Source organism: Uloborus diversus, chromosome 4 (assembly GCF_026930045.1).
Source record: "Uloborus diversus isolate 005 chromosome 4, Udiv.v.3.1, whole genome shotgun sequence".
Lineage (NCBI taxonomy): Eukaryota > Metazoa > Arthropoda > Arachnida > Araneae > Uloboridae > Uloborus > Uloborus diversus.
Genome location: NC_072734.1, coordinates 26,815,340 through 26,840,655, shown reverse-complemented (window position 1 = coordinate 26,840,655; position 25,316 = coordinate 26,815,340). Strand labels below are relative to the sequence as shown.

Genomic DNA, 25,316 nt, shown 5'->3' with positions numbered 1-25,316 from the left:
TCACGTTGGTAATAACTAAGCAGTTTTAAACAAACTGAATGATGAAGTTTCAGATTTTATTGATTCATTAAACGGTTAAATAATTTTTAAAAAGAACTTATCTTTGGAAAAAAAGATTTTCGTATTTTATTCAAAATTTTTGCATGGCTGCTAAAATAGGAATTTTACTTATAAACCAACAAAGATAGAACTATAAACATAATTAGGTTTTTCAAGTACCTTGTTCTGTTGCATCTTTTGCCACATTTTTAGTGCTTTACCTCCTACGTTTCGCGAGTTATGAGTGTTTTAGTAAACGGCGTCCCCCTACTGCTTTCCCCCTCCCCTGGGGATGTCGACCGCCGAGGGGGGGGGGACGACAACATGTGTTTTCATAATCGCTATAGTGCCTGTAACAATAATCAGAAATAATTTTGCGTCAGGTCTTCCATGCATGCTCAAAACCCCCGCTTCAGACCTTGAACTATACTACGAATAGTGTTCGAGCTTGCTACTGTCATTTTGTTTTTCAACGCGTTAACAGTACTTAAATAGTTTTAACAAACTGAATAATGATATTTAGGACTTTATTTAAAAAAATATCCCAACAATTTCGATTTGGAATTTATTTTGGTCAAAAAAACTGTTTTGCGCATTTTATTCAAAAATTTTGCTTGTTTGCGAAAAATGGAATTTTACACAGAAACCAACAAAGATAGGTCCATAAACATATTTAGCTTTTATAAAGCCCTTGTTTTGTTGCGTCGATTGCCACTTTTTTCAGTGTTTTATCTCAAATAGTTCGCGAGTTATGAGTGTTTTAGCAAACGGCTCCCCCACTGCTTTCCCCCCTCCCCCGGGGTTGTCGACTACCCAGGGGTGCGACGACATGTGGTTTCATAATCACCATCGTGCCTGTAACAATAATCAGAAATAATATTGCGTCAGCCTTTCCATGCATGCTCAACCCCCTTCAGATCCTGGACTATATGCTACAAACTAATTTTGTGCCAAATTTCATGAATATCGGCCGAACAGACTAGGCGCTATGCGCGTAAAAGACATCCAGATATCCAGACTTTCTGCTTTATATTAGTAAAGAAAACTGCAATGTACACAAAACATTTATGATGATTTATTTACTGATTGGTTTTTGTAGTCCACTTCGGTATTTAACTATTTCTTCTATGTCGCGGATGCGTAACTAATTATTGTTTCATTTCTAACGCTACCTCGCACCAGTAATGTAAACCATATTTCTGCGGGGTTTAGGGCGAGAAAGGGCATTAAATTTAGATTTCAAATCCGTAATTTTTAGGATTTTAAATTTTTTGAGATGTGCCACTATTGTTGCCGGTGGGCGATGTATTTATTGAGAAAGATAAAGATGATCGTTTATACTATCATTTTGTCATTACTCTACAGGAACAATTGAATGCACGAGTACAGAAGCTCTGTTAGTTGGTTAACAGACTGCAGTGCTAAGAACAAAAGTGGTATCTGCAGTGGAACTCAAACGGACACATCGCTATTTAATGTTTTGCGTCTTCATGTATTTGATTCAAATACCAATTTTTCAGAAATTCGTTTAAAAATATTTCCCGTTCTCAAATGACCAGATAACTTTGTATTTAGGTAAAATCTGTAACAAAGAACAACCTGGTGACAATACCTCAATTTTGTCAAAAAGTGTAGATACGACTTCTGTGCTTAGCACGGCAGAGTAGTGCTAATTGAACACACCCAAGTATCAAATTAAACGAACTCGCAACAGGTGAAACATTTTGCCATTATACAATAAATAGTTCAGTGTCGATAATGTTTCGCTATAAAAATTTAATTTAAAAATTTTTACCAAATAGATAAGTAATAAATAAATAAATACGAAAAAAACAGTTGAAAAGTAAATTAAATAGTACACTTGTAGTGTTTATAATTTTTAAAATGAAAAAGAAGAGTACAGATTTTTCTTTAAAAAAATCATTTTTACGCTCATAAACGGGGACGTATTAATTTTAATTCCGTTTTGAAAATAAAAATTAATCAACACAGATTATTGATGATATTAACTTATTTTCTTATTATATATATATAAAAAAAATATTGCTTCGACCAATAATCTAAAAAGTGCTGTGCAAGTGGAAAAAATAATTGTCATTGGAGAAACACAAGCCATTCAAAAATTCAAGTCTCCACAAATCCACTAAAATTTGAAACTACAATTTAACACGAGAATACTCAATAATAAAATTATTTTTAAAATGTAACGCGTATGAGTAAAACTTGTGGCGACTGCTTGTGCCAGTATTCATCTTACTTTTAAAAGTTCTTATTACTCATGATGAGAATGGACTTCATCAAACTTAATTTAATTGCTGCTTTTAAAAAAAAAAAAAAACCTCGTTAACAAAGATTACTATATTATTGACCTATAACCCATTCTTAAATAATAATAATTATAATAATAATAATAATAATAAATAAATAAAAAACATACAAAATTGATTTTATGAATCTCCAGATCCAAATCCACTAAAATTTCAAGAACATTAAATAATAAAATTCCTTTAAAAATGTTATACCTATCGGTGAAATTTATGATAGCTTGTTAGGCAGCGTTTACTTTACCTTAAGAAATTGCTTCCTTACTATTCATGAAAGAAGATATTTTAATTTCATTGCTCTATAAAACATTGAAAAAAAAAAAAAAAAATTATATATATATATATATATATATATATATATATATATATATATATATATATATATATATATATATATATATATATATATATATATATATATCACTGTTCAACATAGATTAAACCTTAATCACTAGAAACTCTTATTTGAAAATCACGTGCAATAGCAAAACAATAATTCCCATTCTGGAAACAACTCATGTAAAATTTCATCTGCACCCAAATCCGCTCAAATTTCAAATTATAAACTTAATCTTTTAACGGCTATTGGTTGTGAACCCATTTCGAACAGCAGCCAGACACATAAACTCCATAGATGATTAACTTCAAAGCAAATCATGCGCTTGTTGTGACGCGATTATAGGCTTGAGCTGAACTCGAGTGTGCGCTGCTCTCTAAGACGGGAATATCAATTATTAAAACTTGCTGCGAGTTAACCCGCTGTTCGAGGGAAGATTTCCCAAACGTATCGAGAATTCTCTCCGCATCGCAAGAGTTTGGCAGAGTTTAATAAATTATAATCTGACCTGCAATTATTAGGTCCGTCCGCTTTGAGTGACGATTAAACCCCTTCAGTCAGACCTGTGAACGTGGTCGTTCTAAACAAGATTAGAAATGGCGGAATTGTGCGATTCCGGTCGTTCGCGATGTGCCGTAAACTGCCTCTGAAGAGAATTATCTCTGCTTGATTATATTGACAGTTTCCTTACTAATTCTGGTCTGCTTTGAATCATAGATGACAGGCATAGTTCTGAAAATTTAAATTAATATCTAACGCAGTGCTTTCATTGATACAATTTGGCAAAGATGTAACAAATTAGAGTCTCAGAGAAAACTTCTAATTAGTATAAGTAAAACCACCTTTATTCTGTATTGAGAACATTCCACTTTGGTGACATGAAAATAAATGCAGACAATACTAGAAGTTGTGCAAATGTAGAAAGTGTTCTGATGAAGAACTTCTTCCATGTTATGTTTTTGACTGCCTAGCAATACTGGCACTTCTCCAGAATATCGGAGCATACCCATTTGACGAGGATCTCCGTAGAGAAGATATAGTGCCGTTGGTTACATCAGTCGTCAAAACCCATGGATACATTTGACTTCTTGTTGGACACGACAGCAGCCAATCAACTTTCAATCATAAAATAGGGTGGACAGACCAGGAAATTATCTCGCCGCCCCCACAGATGGTGAAAAGTTCTTATTTTTTTCTGAATAAGGTTTCGAAATCATTTTCTTAGACGAATTGTTAGTGCTAAATTCCTTCTATACATTTCCAATAAGAAAAGGACTAGGAATAGTGTGTTTGGCCACTTGTTGAGGATGTTCGTTCAGTGAGTTAATGCACTTTTTCTTTCTTTTTAAGCCCTCAAACAACCTGAAGCGTTACCGTAAAGGTTAGTTCTAAGGTCCGTCCGCTTTGGGGGGTGATTAAACCCCTTTAGTCAGATCTGTGAGCGTGGTCGTTCTAAACAAGATTTGAAATAGCGGAATTAAACGATTTCCGTAGTTTACGATGCGTTGTAAACCACCACTAAAGAGAATTATCTGGGATTGTATTAGTTTCTTAACGAATTATGGTTAACTTGAAAAATAAATAACAAGAATATATCTGAGGATTAATATAATAAACATCTAATGCAGTGTTTGTATTACAATTTCACACTGATTTAACAAAACAGAAAGCTTTAAGAAAATATTTTGGTAAGATAAAGCCACCCTGATTCAATTTTTTTATTTTTACATAATACAGTACTTAATCTTTGTATATATAACATGAAGTTTCATACTCTGTCATATGAATTATCGAGTGCAATTATTTTTAAATAATATGGTCTCATGTTACTATGGCAAAAAATTTAGAATTTTAATATTAACAGCAAGGAAATAAAAGTTACAAAAATATACTATATTTTATACTTTAAAAAACCCCCTCAAAGTTCACCCTCTACAGTTAAATATTTATTGTCAATTTTATTTTTAGCACATTTTCCTTCTTATTAATAGGCTGGTATTATCTATGAACACGTTTAAACGTTAACTGTATTTTTACATAAAATCTTTTCCCTTCAGAAGACATTCAAATTACTTTTGAGCATACCTTTCTCTAACACAAACAAAATATAATATTTGCTGTTTGATATAGGGCGGTAAAATGATATGCACGGATGATTTTAATAATCCTTTTCAGTTCCAATCTTTCATACAAATATGTACACAACAGGAGAAAAAACGACCACCTATATATGAATTGAATTAAAATTCGCTTGAATAATTTGAAAAAAGCCCTTGCTTTGCTCACGAAAAATAATTCGGCAAAACCCTTTTCATCTACGCCCTACACGAAAACGCGAGGCACAAAAAAAAATTCATTAGCAGAATTCGCGCATCAGTAGTTTAGGATACTCTCAAAGCAAAGATTTTTCTTTTATGTTCAAGGAACCAAGTTACCAGTATTATAAACGACTAAGTAAGCATAAAATTAATCTCCAGAAAGTTTCGCTATCTGTGGATTTAAAACATAACCCAGTTGTTATTGGCTCGTCTCTCTCGGAAGAATTACTTTCTCCAGTCTTTCCATGGGGATCCATTTTGCATGAAGTTGAAATAATCTATAATCGTAATGAATTGCAGGGCTAAAGAAAGAGCTTAGTAAAAAAACTTCAGGCGAATCTAATCAATAGCGGAGCCGAAACATTTAAATATAAGGCATTTTAATTTCATGGACTAGTGGAAATTTTTTATCCTCTTGGATTGTTGCCAGTTGGAGAATTTGTTTCTTCGATTCGCCATAAGATAAGATGACGGAAATGTTTCAGAAAATTCTTGGACTTTGCAGGGATGTAGCTTGGCATAGCACCACATGAATATTATGCGTAGAACGTTTTGAAAAATAGTTCAAGTTAGTAAATTTTTGTTGCTAGTAATTCAAAATTTGTTTTTAAATAATACACAAATTAAAGATTCTTAAGTTTTCAGTTGTTAAAGTCGCGAAAAATACTTGGCTTGACAAAGTCTGAATATTCTGGTATACGAACAGACATTTAGAAAATAGCAAAGTAGAATATATTTAATAGAAAGTTAATGTATTAGTCAATTTAAAAAGAAAATGCATTTAGAGCTCAAGTTAGTTAATTATGGTTACAATTAATTCAGAAGTTCATTTTACAAAAATACACCTATTAAGTTCTCTGAAGTAATCAGTTATTAAAGAAATTGGCTTAACTACGTGTGAATACTATTGTCGTTTAAGTATAGACTTTTAAAAAGTAGCGAAGTATTATAACATATTTCATAGAAAGTTACTTAAAAAGAAAATACATTTGGGCTTGAAGTAACTAAACTGTGGTTATAGTTAACTCAAAAATCTATTTTACAAAAATACATCCATTAAGGATTCTGAAGTAAGAATTCATTAAACTTGAAGAACTAAATATGTTGTTGTTTACATTTGTGCTTCAGGTTATTAACCTACGGTTGAAGTTAACTCAAAAATCCATCTTACAAAAATACATTGATTAAGGATTCTGAAGTAAGAATTTACTAAACTTGAAGAACTAAATATGTTGTTGTTTACAAAATTTGTCACCCACATGATTGCAATAGATTGACATTTTTAAGAATCATCAGTGACATCATTTTGAACTGACATGTCTTAAACAATACCAGTAAAGTCATTTTGAGCTTTCTTGATGAGGTGAAACGAAAGGTGATCATACTCCTAGTTTCGAATGGAACAGTCCCGTTTTCAGTAAACTTGTATCGTTTTCCCAGAAAACTAGGAATGTTGAAACCGAATGTCGACGGGTGATATTAGAAAATTAATTCATAGTAGATTTAGTTTAATTAATATTTAATTATTTTTTTTAGAAATGCATTTGAAATATTTTGACACTGACACCTGTCCCTTCTTTTAGAACACTTGGTAGCACAATTTTCTCGAAAAATTTTACAGCATTTGTGGAACCCCCCTTTGAATGTACCAGCTGTTTTTTCCTGTTAATTTTACAGCAATCTGGCCCGGCGCTGTCAACCGTTCCCGGGCAATAGACGGTATTAAACCAGTGAAAGTCAATGTTCCCTGGGTACCAAAATTATTTCTTTTTTAATTGACCACGAACATTTTCTTTTTGAATACTTTTTTGAATTTCAAAAGTATTAACTGCTCTTTATTTATTTATCTATTTATTTTTTGATTTTTTTAGGCATTTAACACTTTTTACAAGCAGTAAAAAGAGACAGAAATGGAGATTTTTTAAAAATATTATTTCATCTTTATTTTTTTGTTTTATTTATTTAGTTAGTTCTCTCATCTCATATATATATATATATATATATATATATATATACTACAACACAATTTATAAAAGTATTATATTGGGAGTCTAGAGACTAGCAGTGGGAGAAACTTAAAGAAAGTATACTTGAACGGAGGAAGGCGTTTATCTAACAACTATTATTAAATGTGTCTTCAATCTATTCTAAAATATTCCTCTAGTCCGTTCCTAAATGTGTTCTTAAGTTTAGATTTAACAACTATCTTGAGCGGCGCACTTTCGGAACAAATTTGGTTGCACATTCCAGTGCACTTTCTATTAACGGAGCACATTCGGAACACATTTTAGTGCACTTTCAGAAAGCTAACACTTTTTTTTTTGAATTAAAGTGTTCGGAACATGTTTTCAATGTGTACTGAAATTTTTCAATGTAAGCACACTTTTTTTTCTTCGGCACTCAGTGTAATGCTTTTGGATGCCACTGTAAAATATTGTTATTCGCCTCCACACTGCTAGGGACTTGGGTTTTCTTACACCAATTTTTCTGTTTTTCCCCATTCTTTTACAGTGCATTTAATAGATATCTATAGTGTACAACGCTTATTTTTGTTCACAATATGGCAGAAAAATGTAACAGGAATTCCAGCAATTTAATATTTAACAAAATCATTCAAAGAAGCTAATTAAGCACCGAATCATGAGATCTATTATTTCTTCCACATTCAAATTCAGGATCTAAAAAAATAAAAAAAAAACTTTTTTATCTGCAATTCCTTCTGTGAGTTTTCGCAAGAAGACGTCTTCGATAATGAGCAACCGAGGGACCCGCGAAGCTCGTTAGAGGCGGGATATAGGAACATGTCCTCATGTTTCTTTAATGAACCCGCTCTACCAGAGGTGCGAAAGGTTTTAGGGCGAAGCTTCTACACATGAGGTCACACGGAGAAATATTTTCTGTAAAATGCTGCCGACCTTTTCCACCTCCACCGTCAAGGCCATGGTGGAAGATTAGCTCCAAAAACTATATTTCCAAAATGTATATAAACTTATTGAATCAAAGAAGGAAACCTTAAATGTGTTTGTGATTTTTGAAAAATCGAAAAGTGAAGATATTTGGACTCGAATGTCATTTTGATGGCACAGTCGTAATTTGATGGCTCAGTTATGAAAAATCATACGCATTTTAAATTTTTTATGCATTATTAAGTACTGATATTGTTCAATTCCAAATTGTCTTTTGGGTGATCTGTCTGTTCTAATAGATCAAGATCAGTCAAACGTAGGGGAAAGATATCCCTCACCAATGGGTTCGTTTCCAAAATTTTAAAAGTATTTTTTCTGAATGAGCATGCTGAAAAATATAGGATCTGACCATTTTTTAAATAATTTGTTCAAGTTTAATATTTTAAAAAAAATACTTAAATCGGTGCGCTTTCACTGTTTACGTTCCTGTCGTGTGACATCACAAATGATGAAATGCTATTCAGTGTTGCCATTCATGGAGAAAAATATTTAATTCGCATCTTAACTCACGTGTATTGGCAACGATATGGTTGATAGCAAGCGTAGAGCTCAATATTTAATTCGCTTCTTGATTATCATAACGTGGAAACGTGGTAGAATGATGCGCCAAATTGCATCATTTGCGACGTCATAAAGACCACGATTTGTTTTCAAAATCGGATATTTTAAACGATTAATCAAAAAATAACTGTGGGGAAAATGACAGTATTTTCTGGGTCCATGTTACTTTTTTTACTCATTCTATCAATTTCAGTGACTAAAAGTAGTACTTTTGACTAAAGAAAACAACCCCATTCTATTTATTTTTGCAATTTTGTTTTTTGCATTACGAGCAATACTTTTTATTAATTAATTAATTTTTATTTTTCACTATTCGCATGCATTATGACTACTGTATATTGTATATATTTTTAAGTCGAATTATTCCCTAATCGGAGTCATTTTTAATTTTTATTGCTCGAAGAAAAAATGTTACACTTTCAAAACCGGCACTAGTTTTACATACAGGAAGTCTTAACACAGTCTGAATGTACCTTTTAGGTTTTGCATGTATGTAAACTACAGTATTAGGCAATATGTGTTTAAAATAAGGGTCCAGAAATGATTTTCCTCTATTCAATAAATGACAGTAGTGTGTTATTTCCTAATGAGAATTCAATGATTTTCTCCGAGACAATAAATGTGAGTAACCGACTAAATTTTCTACAGGAATGCAACCTACACCTGAAATGCTCCAGAACAAAATTTTGTTATTCAGTTGACTTATATACCTGCGTAGAGCTTTCTCACCATTTCCTAAATGCCAACATTTAGCTTTTTTGTTCGAGCCGATATGGTGATGCCGGAAGAAATAATTTTGCCCCCATTCGTAATGTTGATGACCTCTACTTGTGAACTTCGATACTATTGGATGTATTGGATGACCACATGAATGTTGTGGCACACATCAATGTACACTGGTGTAAGAAATTAAAAGAATTTTTAGAGTTGGTCAATTATTTAAAGAACTACTAAACCGATTTTAATGAAATTTGGTATGCATATACATTAAAAGAATACAAACCAAATAGCCATCTAAAATTTAAAATACACACACATGGTCATAAACAACGCTCGTTATAGTTGGATGGTATAAAACAGCGGTTGCAAAATTGAACAAAAAAAAAAAGGGTTATAGGGGATATGACCCCTATAACAGACATATAGGCCTCGCAGTGTGACTCCTTACTTAAAATGAAGCAGTTTACGGGATCCTAAGGAAATTTTTTCCACTCGTTCAACAACGTTATACTCAGGCTGTAGAGGGTCCCCGGAGGGGTATTGCGAGTTGCTATTGCCCTCCCGAGAGCGTCACAGACATGCTCTGCAGGATTGGAGTCTAGAAGTCTGCTTGGCTAAACCCTCCAGTGAATATCGCTCCCTTACAGAAATTCGTCGACCTGAAGAACTCTATGCGGTCTTGTGTAAACATCCATTAAAATTAACTCAGGGCTAACAGCGCCCCTCAAGAGGTGAGCGTAGGGCTCTAAGACCACATCCTTATACCTTGCAACTGTAACAGAGCCTCTCTTAAAGACATGGAGGGGCGTGCAGCCATCCAACATGATGCCTGCCTAGACCGTCAAACCTCCTCATCCATAATGATGATCCGATTTCGCGTTTATTGGAGGGCAGGTAGTGACTCACAGTCCAGCTTAACCGACTGTTTTTGTCCTACGTTCATTGGATAGAAGCAGGAACCCACTACCTGCCCTCCAATATCCGTGAAATCGAACATTATGACGGTGGTGGTTTGACGGTCTGAACAGGCATCATGTTGCGCGGCAGCACACCCCTCCATGTCTTTGAGAGAGGCTCTTTTACAGTTGCGAGGAATAGAGATGTGGTCTTGGAGCCCTATGCTCACCTCTTGAGAGATGGTACTGTTAGTCCTCGGATAATTTTAATGGATGTTAACGCAAAGCCACATAGAGCTCTTCTGGTCGACGAATTTCTGGAAGCGGAGGATATTTACTGGAGGGTTTAGCCAAGCAGATTTCTAGACTTCAATCCTATAGAGCATGTCTGGGACGCTCTTGGGAGAGCAACAGCAACTCGCAAAACCTCTCCGGGGACCATCCATAGGCTGAGAACAGCGTTGTTGAACAAGTGGAAGCAATTGCCCCAGGATCCCATAAACTACTTCATTTCAAGTATGGAGTCAGATTGCAAGGTCTATAGGTTTGTTAGAGGGGGGCCATACCCCCATCAAACCCATTTTGTTGTTCAATTTTGCAACCGCTGTTTCATACCATCTAACTCTAACGAGTGTTATTTATGATCATGCGTGTGTATTTTAAATCTTGGACGGTTATTTGTTTTGCATTGTTTCAATGTATGTACATACTAAATTTCATTAAAATCGGCCCAGTAATTCTGGAGATAATTGACCATATCTGAACATTCTCTTAATTTCTTACACCAGTGTATTTAAGTATCCCAGATTAGAAACTTTTCTTTCAATTTCTAGTGAAACAATTTCATACTCGTTTAACATATTCGTAAATGACTTACCTTTAAAAAACGGTTTCAACTCTAACAAACACTTCGATAACAGGAATGCACAAAAATGTCATACAAATTCACAGTTTTATTTAAAAACATGCATGTAGTTTCTCGCTCATTCCCTACATATATTCTGTTGGCTCCACGAGATATTTAAAGTAAGTTTAAATTTCTAAATAAAGTAACAAGAAGTAACGTAAGACTACAAAAAAAAAAAAAAAAAAAAAGTTAATACGAGATAAAAAAGAACATTATTTTGTAAATAATATTCAACCATTGATTCAAGAAAAACATTTCATAAAAATTGTTGAAACAGACGTAGATTAAAAAATAAATTTCCTGGCTAAATTTGTCTGCCAGCATCAAATCAATGTTTAAATTAACATGTAAGGATAAATAGAAAAAAAAGTGGCTCACGATAAAGTCAACTCTAGCCGACACCGATAAATACCCGTTTCATTTAATGGACTGCATGTAAAATGCTCATAAAATATGGAAATGAATGCTCTTGAATGCTTTCATAAAGCGGTTATTTGGAGACATAAGGTGTAGAACAGCCATCTCGCTCTAGCTTCAGTGTGTGTTAATGTGCAATGATTCCGAATACACGTTTCAAGACAATCTTAGCTACTATGTATAAAAAATAATAACAAGGAAAAGAGAAACAAGAATGCAAAACTAGAGGCGTTTTAATTTTGAAAATCAAGTATTTATCAATTTCTTTCCATTCATATAACACTAAATTTATATATAAAGAGTTTAATTTTTTTATTCTCTCTTTTATATTTAAGACTAGCTACTTTTCCCGGCTTCGCACGGTCTACCTAGAAAATAAAAGTAGTGTCAAGTGACGCATGCTCAACGATCTGGCTTAAATAAAAGAAAACAAAAAATAGTGTAAAAATTCTCGTTAGCGTGTAGAAAAGAACAAATTTTAAGATTCAAACTTTAAATTACAAACTCTTCGGATTTTTTCAAAATTCCAAATCTTTAGTCATTGTTAGTAACGTAAACATTTCATTTTACGGGTGTTCTAGAGAAAACCCTCCTAGGGGGCGAAACATTAACTTTATAAAATACGTTTTGAGCTTAAGGGGTCACAGTACCTTTCAAACATTTTTTTTTTTTTTAATTTAAGTAAATTTTATATTTCTTTGAAACCATAATATGCATACTTATTTCGTAATCAATAATTCATTTTCAAAATATAAAAATATTGCCTATTTTTTAAAAAATTCAAAAAATTGAGAAAAATTTCAATTTTTAAAATCTTTAAGGCTTTTTTATTTTTGCATTAATTTATAAAAGTTTTTTTCTAAACGATCATTATAATCATCTCTAAAAATCTGTGCATTCATTTTCTTATGAGTTTATTACAAAATTTTCTGTGATTAATTTTGTAAAAAATCAAAGTTTTTTAAAAAAAATTTGGTTTTTAAAGGTTTTACATGCTCTAAACATTTGAGTAATTTATAAAATGCTTTTCCAATGCACAGTTTTGTCAAACATGTTATCTCAATTGCAAAAAGTATTACTTTAAAGCTGTATCTTTAATAGAAAAAAATTCTTTTGGATTATAATGACATAAAACCACAAAAAAAAAAAAAAAAAAAAAAAAAAACATCGAGAAAAAGCAATTTAAAGTTTTTCTTTTGCATAAGAACACATTCCGATAATGGTCGAAAGCCACTTATAACTTTTTAAATATTTGAACTAAAGCAATGAAACTTTTCCCCTGTGTTCAGAATAGTTTTTAGTTTTGAAATAAGCAATAAAAATTTTTTTGATCGTTTCATCATTTTTGAGGTACTGTAATCCCTTAAAAAACCGGACACATACGGTCTTAAAGGGTTAAATTTTTGTTATAGATCTATGGCTGTTTGATTCAACTATTTACTTATGCATTTATAATAGCAGGATTAATCAAAGTTTCTGTTGACTTTCTTGAAGGAACCCATTAAAACTAACCTCTTCTTCTCACAAAAAGGAATCGAGGCGTAAATACTATCAACCCAAGAAATTTTGCCTAGTAACCCAATCGCCTTTTCGCGTGCAAACCGTTAAATAAGTCCCTCTGAGCTATTCACCCAGAGCTTATGCTTCAGAACTGAATGCACGCACAAAGTAGTAAATAAGTAACGGAGAAAAAAAAAATCGTCCAATTTATCGAACTGCATAATAAAACCGTAAATTTATGAGACTCAAAAAAGAACAAATTATACTCTGAAGTTCGCGAGTTCATAAACATGAAATATAGGCTTGCCCCGCGGTCTCTGTTTACCCCATGGGTAGCTTTGATCAATGGCCCGTGGCGACTCAATTTGCCAAAGTACTGCGAGAATAAATATCGTTTGCATGGACTTATCGTCTGCTTCACTGCGATGGTTCGATTTTTCCGCTAGTTCGCGAATCGGCGTTCGTGTTGACGCGTATATCGCTCGAGCGTGAGGTGGAACATTTGAACCATACACGTAATTCGAATATTTTTGCAGCATTGTTATTCTATCGGTTTTTGTGGTTAATAAAAACAAGAGTTTACTGTATTGTCACGAAACTTATGGCAATCACTATGTAAATAAATACAATGCCGCAATTCTTTTTTCTTCTTTGTTGTTAATCTTTTAGATACCTGCACAGAATATTTTTGTCTTATTTGTACTATTTGCACTGAGTACAATCTCAAGCTATGTCAATTGTTTCATAAAATGTCGATAATTTAATAAGTTTTTTGCTCTAAAAGGGGAAGGGGGATTTAAAAACAATGCTGTTTAGAAAATGTTTTCTACCAAAAACTCTAATTCAAACTTGAACATTTACTAACACGAAATATGAAACTAAATTGCAAAAAATTTTCTTTTTATTAGTCATTCAGGGTATTTTTGAGCCAGTCCGGATTATTTACGCTACTTCATATTTTTTATAGTATCGTATATTTTAAAGTCATAAAGAGTAGGAATCTTATTTTATAACTCACTACCAAGAAAGTATCACTTTGACGTCTAGTGTTTTTCCTAAGTCAATTAAATAAAAAAACTAGTATGTTGTGGCCATTACGAAACTTTCTTCTATATTTTTCTCTTTTTTTTCTGATCCCTCCCCATGCTTGACGAGGAAGAAATATTCCCAACAAAAACAAAATTACACATGCAAAAACTTGACGACCATCCCAATGTCTGAATTATTGCAAAAGCAAAGCAAAGAGTGAAAAATTGAAAGTTATTTTAAAAGCCTTGCTTGAATTAATTACATATATTTCATTTGTTAACAAACATAAGATGGCAACAGTTAAAAATTTTAAATCATTCAGATAATATTTCCGATCATTTCCATACAATTAAAATCACGAGAAATACGCAGACGACAATCTATTACGATTTATCTTTCTTATTGTTGCATTAATAAAGCTATTTTTATTCGAAAAAAAAAAAAATCAACACCTCTTGCAGCGATTGGCGTCAAAATTGAACCAAAGCCTGTTTACATATGGATTCACATACATTCCAAATTTCAACCAGAACGTAGCATTACTTCTTGAGATAGGGCACTCACAATAGAAAAAAAGAACGGGCGATTGCACTATCCCCTTTTTAGCTGTTGACACCAAAATAAAATCAGCTCTTATACTCACTAAGGGCTACTTGCTGATAAATTTTTCTTTCATTCCGTTCATTATTTCTTGAGATATAGCAGTCACAATTGACGACAAAAAAGTTCTATAGCTCAGCCCCCGATTGAGTTATTGACACCAAAATTGAATCAGCACCTGTTCCTGTTACTGACAACATATGGACCAAATTTTGTTTGATTCCGCCAGTTTCTTCCTGAGGAATAGCAAGCACGCGCAACTCAAAAAACGTCCCATTGCTCCACCCCCCTTGGAGGAATTCGCGCCAAAAACCAATGGGCACAAGTTCACATAGCGGCACATATGTGTACCAAATTTCGTTTGATTTCATGCGGTAGTTTTTGCTGTAGAGCGGCCACAAAAAACTGGTCACACACAGACGTGACACACATACACACAGACAGACAGACATTTTCCAAAAATAGTCGAAATGGACTCAATACACCTCAAAACGTTCGAATCCGTCAAAATTCGAAATTCGAAAATTTGCACGAATCCAATACTTTCTTCTATATATTAGATATAGAAGAAAGTAATAAGTGGTAACACAAAGTTATCCAGACTTATTCACAGGTTCCCTGAATGAGTGTAAGTGTTTTAGTTAAGAAAACTACTTGATTAATCCGACAGAACTCGGATGCTAAGACCACATTAAAAGGTCGCTTGTGGTACCTGTGAGATGTACCCCATTTATTACTTTTTTAAATGTAATTTACATATGTAAGTTTTAATAAAAGTTCCTGTCAGTTCTTAAACAGATAGTTTTACATGTAAATGACAATTTAAGAGACTTTAAGTTAATTACTAAAACAAGTTTGTATGAAAAACTTACTGTAGTTCAAAAAAAAAAAAAAAAAAAAAAAAGCTAAAAATAAATTTAAAAGGAAGAAAACCCACTAAAATGACACTAAATACATACCAATGTTAAATTTCATTTTCAGTTATCTCGTTCTTTTTTGAACCTTGCAAGTAATTGTTCACATCTAAAACAGTATATTTTGGCTTAAAAAAAAAAAAACCAGCTCAAGCATTTATTATTGAATTGTATTAGTATTTAAAAACTTAAAAATTGTGTTTTTAAACGATTGCTCCATTTTTGACTTGATTCCAACGAATATAATATAAAATAAAAAGTTAATTGTCAAACTGAACTTCATAAAAGAAATGCCTTGAAATGGGTTGCAATTACTCTTGCATCCTGAAATTTTAAAATGTAAATTGTGAGCAATGGGAGAAGAACAATCCAATAATTTGTAACTTAATTTAGATGTAATTAATTAAATGTCTGAAGCTATTAGACTCGCGATCAATGACCTCGTCAGATGAGCATTTTTGACTGCACACATTTTTTATGTTATTTAATCGCTTCAGGCAATTTATCTAGAAATTACATTCTAGAATTTGTTTCAAATATCTCTCATCATCGTAAAACGAGTTAATACGATTAATTATTCGATAATTGTCATTCTAATAGACCCTTTTTTAAATGGCTGATACTCTTTCAGTTGATTATAGTTAGTAAAAAATAAAAGCTCCGTTATTGTATCCGAAAAGAATTGCAGTAATTAGAAACAATTTTACTCTTTAATCAGGATTGTGATTTCTATTAAATAGCTAAACGTGTTATTAGTGGGAAAATGAAACGTACATTTTTTTTCGTTTGAATATTTATAATATGAAATGAAAAGTTATAAATTCGGAAAAGCGTTTGTTAATCTGTATATTTAAAAAATATGATTGGAGTTAGTTTATTTTGTTTTAAATACTTTATTAAAATATATAAAACTTCAGACGTTTGCAAAAAGTAGTTCCGAGAACGTGTAAGCCTCAATATATTTTGCGATATTTTTCTGTTATGAGGACTCTATTTACTGACGGCTCAGATCATGTTACGCCAGACACGACCAAACAACCATTAGGAGCAAAATTTTCGCCAAAGAATCCAATTTCTTGGTTGCTTAGATTTTGGTTATGCTAAAATTTGACCCAATATCAGTTTTGCCCACTCACTTTGGAATAAAATAACCAGTGACACAGTGACGTCCTGATCATGAGAGAGCACCTGTTGCGAGTTGATTTAGACTTCGAATTTTAGTTAACCGTGCAGCTCTTTCAATACAGTACAACCTCGTTTTCCTGGACAAACTGGGACCAAAGGCGATCCGGATAAGCAAAAACCCAGACAATGAGGGTGAGAAGTAGAGTACATTCTTAACTAAGGAGTCTTTTCTTTGGTTACTGCAAAAAACAATGCTTTGTACCAAATATGTACCTTAGGATGGTTCAAAAAAAAAAAAAAAAACATTTTTTTCAGCTAGAGCTCAGGACACCCCCTATTTTTTTAGACTCACGAATAGCATTATGCTGTAAAAGTTTTAGCTTCATACTCAAATTTTAAGAGGGTGCTCAATGACCCCTTAATTTAATGTTAGCCGTAGCATAGAAAATGTCACAATTTTAGAAACATTTAATTTCCCCATCTGTGTTTTTGTAAATAATTATTTTATTGCAATGTATATGCATATTATTAGGGTATATTTTAACATGTCGCATTGCTTTTTCAGTTTAATATATTTTTTAACCCCCTCCCCATACTTATGAAGTTTGGGGGAGGGGTTTGAGCACCCTTTTTCATTTCAAATAGGAAGCTAAAGTTCTTCCAGTATATTACTATCCACAAGTGTAAAAATATTGAGGGGTGTCCTGTTATCTACAAGAAACATTTTTGTACATGTTTTTTGAACCACCCTAATGTACATGGTATCGTTTCAATCTAACACTTCATCATCTTTTGTGCAGCTGTAGTGGTGTCAGATTGATGCTTAAAGTACGCCATGTTGCTTGGTAGGTCAGTATTGTTATACTTCATTCTATGCAGGAGTTGTACGTTTAATCAAAATAAAAATTGAATATTTGGCGTATTTATGTTATACGACATATATTCAATTATCATACATTCATAATAGTATAGCTCCTGCTATTATAATTTAAAAATGTTATTTAAGTAAATACAACTTATTTTTAACTATGTAAATTTGATACGAATAAACAGGAAATCCGACTACACTAGGTTCTACTATACTTCAAATCATTTGATTACACGGATAAAAAAAAAATTATCATTTGTAACATAAACTTCAGCTAAAGGATAAAAACACAGTTAAGAAAATAGAGAGAAAATCCCATTTAAAATTGTATGCTCTCTAAATACATTCTAGAAAACTTGATGTAGAATTTTCATTACTTTCTATTGTAAGTATGTTCATAACTTCTGATCTTTTTTTTTTTTACAAATTCAAGGAATGGTTGAAGAATGTAGCTATAAATAGAGTGTGTATGAAAAGCATTTTCTTTGACAATCATGTGACCCACAATCTCTAAATAATGTAAAGAAAATTATAATTCGTTTCACACATCTGGGGCAGGATGCGTTAATACCATTGAGTAGAGATAAAATAAAGGAACTGCAGACTTTCAATCGTGAAGCAAATTTTCGCTAGTTTCACGCAAAAAGTATCAACCATTCGTCGTCGCTGAGTCATTTGACTTGGGGTCTTTGCGCCAGGTTTGCTATGCCAGTGATTGGACTTGCTCCCTCCATTTGCTAATTCCTGCTTTAAAGTCAATACACATTCGGGATCAAGACAGAAAATGACAAAATGTTACATGAAACTCTCTTTTCAATATCTACAATTTTGAAGAGCTAGCCTTAATCGAAACTGTTCGAAACTTTATTTTAATTTCAAGAATCTTGGTTGTACATCAACTATTGTTCCACAATTACACGTGTGACTGATAGTTTTGAACTAATTAAGTAAGATTTACTTTAAAAAAAAAAAACACACACACTTTCCTTGATCTCGTTTTTAGGGAAGCGACATTGACTAAAAGTAATCTCTCACATCTTTGGATATGTGTCGTTAAAAAAAAAAAAGGAAAAAAAAATGTGTTTGAAAGCAACAATTCTTAAAAAGGACTTTCTCGAATTATTGGGCCTTGACAATATATTTCGAATGAACTTTATTAATTTATATATTTTAAATAATAATATTGGACTTGGTTCTGTTTTAACTATATTTAAAACAAATCAAGTCCTGTCCTATAATTAAAAGTACATAGCCAATATTAATAGTCTGTCTTGTTACTGAAAAAAATATTGGCTTTTTACTTGCAATTCAATACAATAAACACAACCAGAAAACGTAACACAAGAAATAAGAATTTTCTCGGGATTTAATCATCTCCGATCTCACAAATACCACGACGGCAGTTAATAACGAAAAGTCATCTTAGGCATCTACATGCTTACAACCAACCTTAAGCTCACTTTACCTCCAAATATACATGAAACTAACCTTTTGCTAGTCGTTCATCATCGCAGGAAAGAATAAACCACGGCAATCAGCAAGCAACTTAAGTACATAGTACATGATTAGAATCGGAGGGCAATTAGCAGACTGTCTTCATCAGTTTACAGGCACGATCTGCACTAATACATACAGAGTACAGAATGTACACATCCCCACAAAATCCTCACAACATTTTAATGCCAGGAAATTCTTGTATATTTGCTAGAGAAAAAAAAAACGTGTTAAAAAATATATTTATAATTTCCTTGATGGAAATTGTGGCATTATTACACTTTAACAGTTTAACAATCTTTAACTTTTATCAAGCAAGTAATTCAACGCAAATAAACACAAATAGAAATTTTCGCAAGAGCAAGCAATTTTCTCAGGGTTAAACTAGCCCCGATTTCATAAATACCACGACAGCAGTTAATAACGAAAAGTCATCTTACTCATCTTACACATCCGCGAGCTTACATCCCTATTTCAAGCTCCCAGCATCCATGAAACTAACCTTTCGTCAGGAAGGAGGAAAGAGTAAGCCACGGCAATCAGCAAACACCTTAAGCACATTGTACACGATGGGACCAAGGTGCAATCAGCAAGCTGCCCATATCAGTTTACAGGCACGATCTGCACTAATACATACAGAGTACAGAATGTGCACATCCCCACAAAATCCTCGCAATATTTTAATGCCAGGAAATTCTCGTATATTTGATAGAGAAAAAAAAACGTGTTAAAAAATATATTTATAAATTCCTTGATGGAAATTGTGGCATTATTACACTTTAACAGTTTAACAATCTTTAACTTTTATGAAGCAAGTAATTCAACGCAAATAAACACAAATAGAAATTTTCGCAAGAGCAAGCAATTTTCTCAGGATTAAACTATCCCCGATCTCATAAATACCACGACAGCGGTTAATAACGAAAAGTCATACACATCCGCGGGCTTACATCCCTATTCAAAGCTCCCAGCATCCATGAAACTAACCTTTCGTCCTGAAGGAGGAAAGAGTAAGCCACGGCAATCAGCAAACACGTTAAGCACATGGTACACGATCGGACCCGGGTGCAATCAGCAAGCTGTCCAGATCAGTTTGCAGGCACGATCTGCACTAATACATACAGAGTACAGAATGTACACATCCCCATAAAATCCTCGCAGTATTTTAATGCCAGGTAATTCTCGTATATTTGATAGAGAAAAAAAAGGTGTTAAAAATATACATTCATAAATTCCTTGATGGAAATTGTGGCATTATTGCACTTTAACAGTTTAACAATCTTTAACTTTTATCAAGCAAGTAATTCAACGCAAATAAACACACATAGAAATTTTCGCAAGTGCAAGCAATTTTCTCAGGATTAAACTATCCCCGATCTCATAAATACCACGACAGCAGTTAATAACGAAAAATCATCTTACACATCCGCGGGCTTACATCCCTATTCAAAGCTCCCAGCATCCATGAAACTAACCTTTCGTCAGGAAGGAGGAAAGAGTAAGTCACGGCAATCAGCAAACACCTTAAGCACATGGTACACGATCGGACCCGGGTGCAATCAGCAAGCTGTCCAGATCAGTTTACAGGCACGATCTGCACTAATATATACAGAGGCACGCGTGTGAGCAGAGCCCAACGAAATCCCCGATTGCGTCAGTCAGTTGCCTTCGAGAAAACATGAATATTTAATCAAACAGTAAAATCTCTCGCCGCGCACGAGATTAGTTAGTTAGACGCGAGACCGTTGTGAGGGGCAAAATCGTAAATTTATCGCATTAATTATTCAAGGTGTCCTCTTGGTGCGCTCGGAAGGGTCTAATGAAGTTTGGAGTTCGACACGCCCCTTCGTTCCTTGACTTTTCGTCAGATTGCGCATCGTTGCGGGAAGGCACTAATGAATTTAAGTTAGCGAGAGGTTTTCATTTTGGAGCGTTTCACATTGAGGTGATGGTATCTCACACACTTTAACCAGGTTAGAGGGCAATGAAGATCTGGCAATTGCTACTTTTGTTTTTGGTCTGGAACTGGGTGGGTAGCAAATCAAAACTCCGTTGAAATTTCGAAATGTGTATGCTTCCTTTGTAAATATTTTCTGAATTCAAATAGAGTGAACGTCTTTTGTATTGCTCAGTTAAAAACCAGAAAGTTGTAAGTTGGGGAGGGGGGAGGGGGAATATTTTACTCGTGATTCTAGTAATTACGAGAAAAATCTTGTTATTAATTGCAAACATCCTGAGATTTCTTCTTCTGTTACATAATATTACGTCTTCATCTTAAAATTAAACAATATGCAAAATAATGACATCCCGATTATGACATACAGGGGCAGCAGTTTTGTCCTTGTTATGGACTCATAGGTCTGGAAAAGGGAATTACCAGGCTGGGGGCAGAAACTCATTCATTGAAGCTGAAATTACCACCTACAGCTTGGTTGCTGACAGTTGCAGAATAAATGAGTCCATAAGAGGAACGAAACAGCAATCTTTGGATGTCATAAACTAGCCTATTGCTATTTTGTAAATATAATGGATGCTCATATTACATGATTTTTTGAAATGTTTCCAAAGAAATACTATGCATATTTCGAATTTTTCATGGAATTCAAACTGACTGTCGACGGTGTTTTAGACCAGAAACAAAAGTTGCAATTGCAAAATCTTTATTCTTATCTTTATTTTCTTATGTTGATCTTCATTGCTATCTTTATGACTGCTGACTAATTCCCTGACTAATATAATTGATTTTATCGTAAAATCTAAAATAACAACTGGCTACATACCGCTCTCATTCATTTCGCTCAGGTGCCAAACTTCTTCAAATAGTTCTAAAAATATTTTTCACTTTCGTTTCTGATCAAAAACAAAAGGTAAATTGGAATTCCGCTGAAGTTCGGACGATCTTTCTTTTGCAAACAATTCTTTTAATTGCTTTATAAAACGATAAACATTGAGCCTTATGTAACATGTTATACAATAGGAAAAGGGAAATGTAAAATCGGGTTTTTTGCAATAAATAGCAAGAAATATTCCCATAAGTAATCCCCCGAGCACCAACATCGATTTTCTTCTACATCAACATCAGCTTAGCTTTTTTCTCCCTAAAAAGTAACTACTATATATCTTTTTTTTTTCAATTAACTTACGTGACAGATTTTTTTACAAATAAACTTTTTAAATCATTAAAAAATTTTCATTTTTGTTTCTAACTTTAAAAAAAAATGAACAATAGATTAAGATTCCACCAAAAGTTCGGATTATGCATGATCTTTTGTGAACATTTTTAAATTTCAAATTATATTAATATTTGTCCCAAAGTCTTACTATGGAACAAGAAAGGGAGAAATGTATACGTACTTAAGGATTTTTGCAATCAACTACAAAATATTTGCTCACAACAACTTTATACCATGTTTTTTTCTAAAAAATTGCTACTTTTTTTATTTTCCAAAAGAAGAAAAAAACTACTGCATAACTACTTCTTTTGAATTTTTAAGCCATCAAATTTTACTGTCAACCACAATATAAATTTTAGAAATGATTGAAATAGAAAATAATATTATAAAAAATGCCTAAAGTACTTAAATGCAATGTCTAACAGATGCGTAACTAAAAGTTATTGCAATAGTGTTAATTTATTACTTTTTAATATTAGTAAATCCAGCAACAAAGTAAGCACTATTGTTTTTTTAAAATAAAGGTTAATGAAACCTAAAAATACTGAAAATAATTTTTGGAGTTTCAATACTGCAAATTAAATAACTTTGGTAATGATTGAAATACGAACTTAAAAAAAGTGATAATAATTAATACAAAAATCATTACAAAGAAAATATCTTGAACTTCGTTTCCAAGCGTTGCATATTAAGTGACTCCTTGAAATTCTCCTTGAAATTTAAATATTAACAATTTGAAGCGCGGTAGTCGCGACGCAAAACCACCTATTTATTATTTTTTTTTCTTCTTTTCTTTCAACTTTTTTTAAAATCAAAATCACTTGAGTCTCTTTCTTTTAAGTTTAATGAACAACAATAGATGGCATTTCAACAAAAGTATATTTTTCTGTAAACTATATTTTTTCAAATTATTCCAAGTTAAAGCTCAAAAATTGAAAAACAAAATCAAATTTTAAAATTTTTAATTAGCGCTAAAATAGTCAACCATTTTTCTTCATTTTCTTTGAGGTATTCAATCATATGGTTCTGAAAGATTCAAAATTAATTTCGCATGCATACACATATTTTTGTCGGCTCTAGTGGGGGGTGAGAACAAATGGGGACACCACCCCCTGCGAAAGAAATTCATAAAAAAGAAAATTTTGACTGACAATTCTATGTCCAGATGATCAAATAAACCCACTCATAGTGTTTTTTCATAAGATTTCTTAAGATATTAAGATTATCATAAAATTTAATGACGCGTCCTTCAAAGGGTTAAATACGACTTTCATACTGCAAACATAATTGAATTTGTCAATAATCCAAACTCGAATTTTAAAAATAGTAATAGTTAATACAAAGAACATTACAAAGAAAATATCGTAAACTTCGTTTCCAAACGTTGCATATTAAGTGACACTAGAATTCTCCTTGAAATTTATGTATTAAATACGACTTCTAAATTCTTAAATGAAGCAAATAATCGGACCCTAATGGCAGAAAAACGACTAACAAGAAAATCCTAACTTACCATTTGAAAACTGCAGAATTATGCAGCGAGCCCGAAATCAGTGGCAGGCTAGCGGAAACGTGAGATTACTTCGGCAGCCCTCCGGAAATGTTCCTCGAACGTGACAGGTGCGTTCTGGGCCCCTTCCTAATTCTTCCACCATCGTTAAAGAAGCCTCAAAGATGAGCCTTCGGTAATGTGTTTTTGAATATTTCATCCCTTTCCTTGCGTAGCGCCAGTGGTAAATATTTCCCCCTTTAATGCCAGAACATTCCGAAAGTTAAGGGGAAATTAAGATAGATGAAATTGCCAAGCACACGGGAAGACGAATAATCTTCCGTGGTTTTCAAAAACTTCGTTCTGGCTCTACCCTGCATGCATTACACTAATTACTCCGTGCCGGGGGATTACCGAGAACAAACTCGATTTTTGTTTCCAATCCGGTTTATGGCAAAATGTTGCGACTGATTAGGAGGCTTCCGAACAGCAACAAGATTTTCTGCTCATCCGAATTTTCAGTGGCTTAACGTGAGCCATTAAACATCTGATAACTTACTTGGTGCTTTTTTTCTTCTGGTAATTACTGAAAATTTATCTGTTCCTCCACTCTCCGAGGAATCAGTATAAATTTGAAATTTAAAATATCTGACAGCATTACCTAGTTTATCTGTCTTTATGTAAGAGGGTTTTAATGAAGCATCATCTTGTTATATGATGCATTATGGGTCACATAACAAGGACATATTATGTCAAGATACCTTTATGCATGGCAACTACAACAAGGGGATTTTTAATGCATTACGTGTATGTGTTAAGGTGAAAGACAAAAAACTGGTAAAAGTCGACATTCCATTATTAAAAGCATGGAAGAAAGACCGAATCTTTCCGATGGATCACCGGTGATTGCACATATTTTCCAGTTTTTGTCCGTTATATAGATAAAATAATCGAAAGTTTTTGTGATCTACTGCAGAAACAAGGAAATGATTCCTTAAGTAGAGTATAATAACTGTTAGAGGGATTACGGGAACAAATTCAATTTTTGTTTCTAATTTGGTTTGTGTCAAAATGTTGCTACTGATTAGGAGGCTTCCGAACAGCAACAAGGTTTCCTGTTCATCCGAATTTTCATTGTCTTAAGGTGAGCCATTAAATATCTGATAACTTACTTAGCGGTTTTAGTGAAAATTTATTTGTTCCCGCACTCTCGGACGAATCAGTTGAAATATCTGACAACATTTCCTAGTTTATCTGTCTTTCTGCAAGAGTTTTAATGAAGCATCATCTTGTTATATTTTGCATTATGAGTCACATAACAAGGCAATATTATGTTAGGATTCCTTTATGCATGGTAACAAGAAAAAGGGGCTTATTTGTGTATTTTACATGAATGTGTTATTGTGAAAGACCAAAACCTGGTAAGTGTCGGCATTTACCTGTGAATGTCGAAAGCCAGGTAAGGCATAGTAAAGACATAGGAGAAATAACGAATATTTTGGGTGAATCATCAGTGATTGTTGGTATGCTCCAATTTCGATCCATAACAGTAACATATAAATAAAGTAGTCGAAAGTTTTTGTGATCTTTACAGGCACAAGCAAGTGATTCCTAAAATAGAGTACAATAACTATCAGAG

General features: G+C 33.1%; 1 protein-coding gene across 1 annotated transcript in view; it reads right to left on the bottom strand.

Annotated features, from left to right (window-relative positions):
- Positions 1-23,722, bottom strand: part of LOC129220418 (cadherin-like and PC-esterase domain-containing protein 1) — a 285,857-nt gene extending 262,135 nt beyond the window's left edge. The window contains 1 exon segment of the mRNA XM_054854837.1: positions 23,702-23,722. The gene's annotated coding sequence lies outside the window, so the exon portion shown is untranslated.
- Between the last annotated feature and the right edge of the window lie 1,594 nt (positions 23,723-25,316).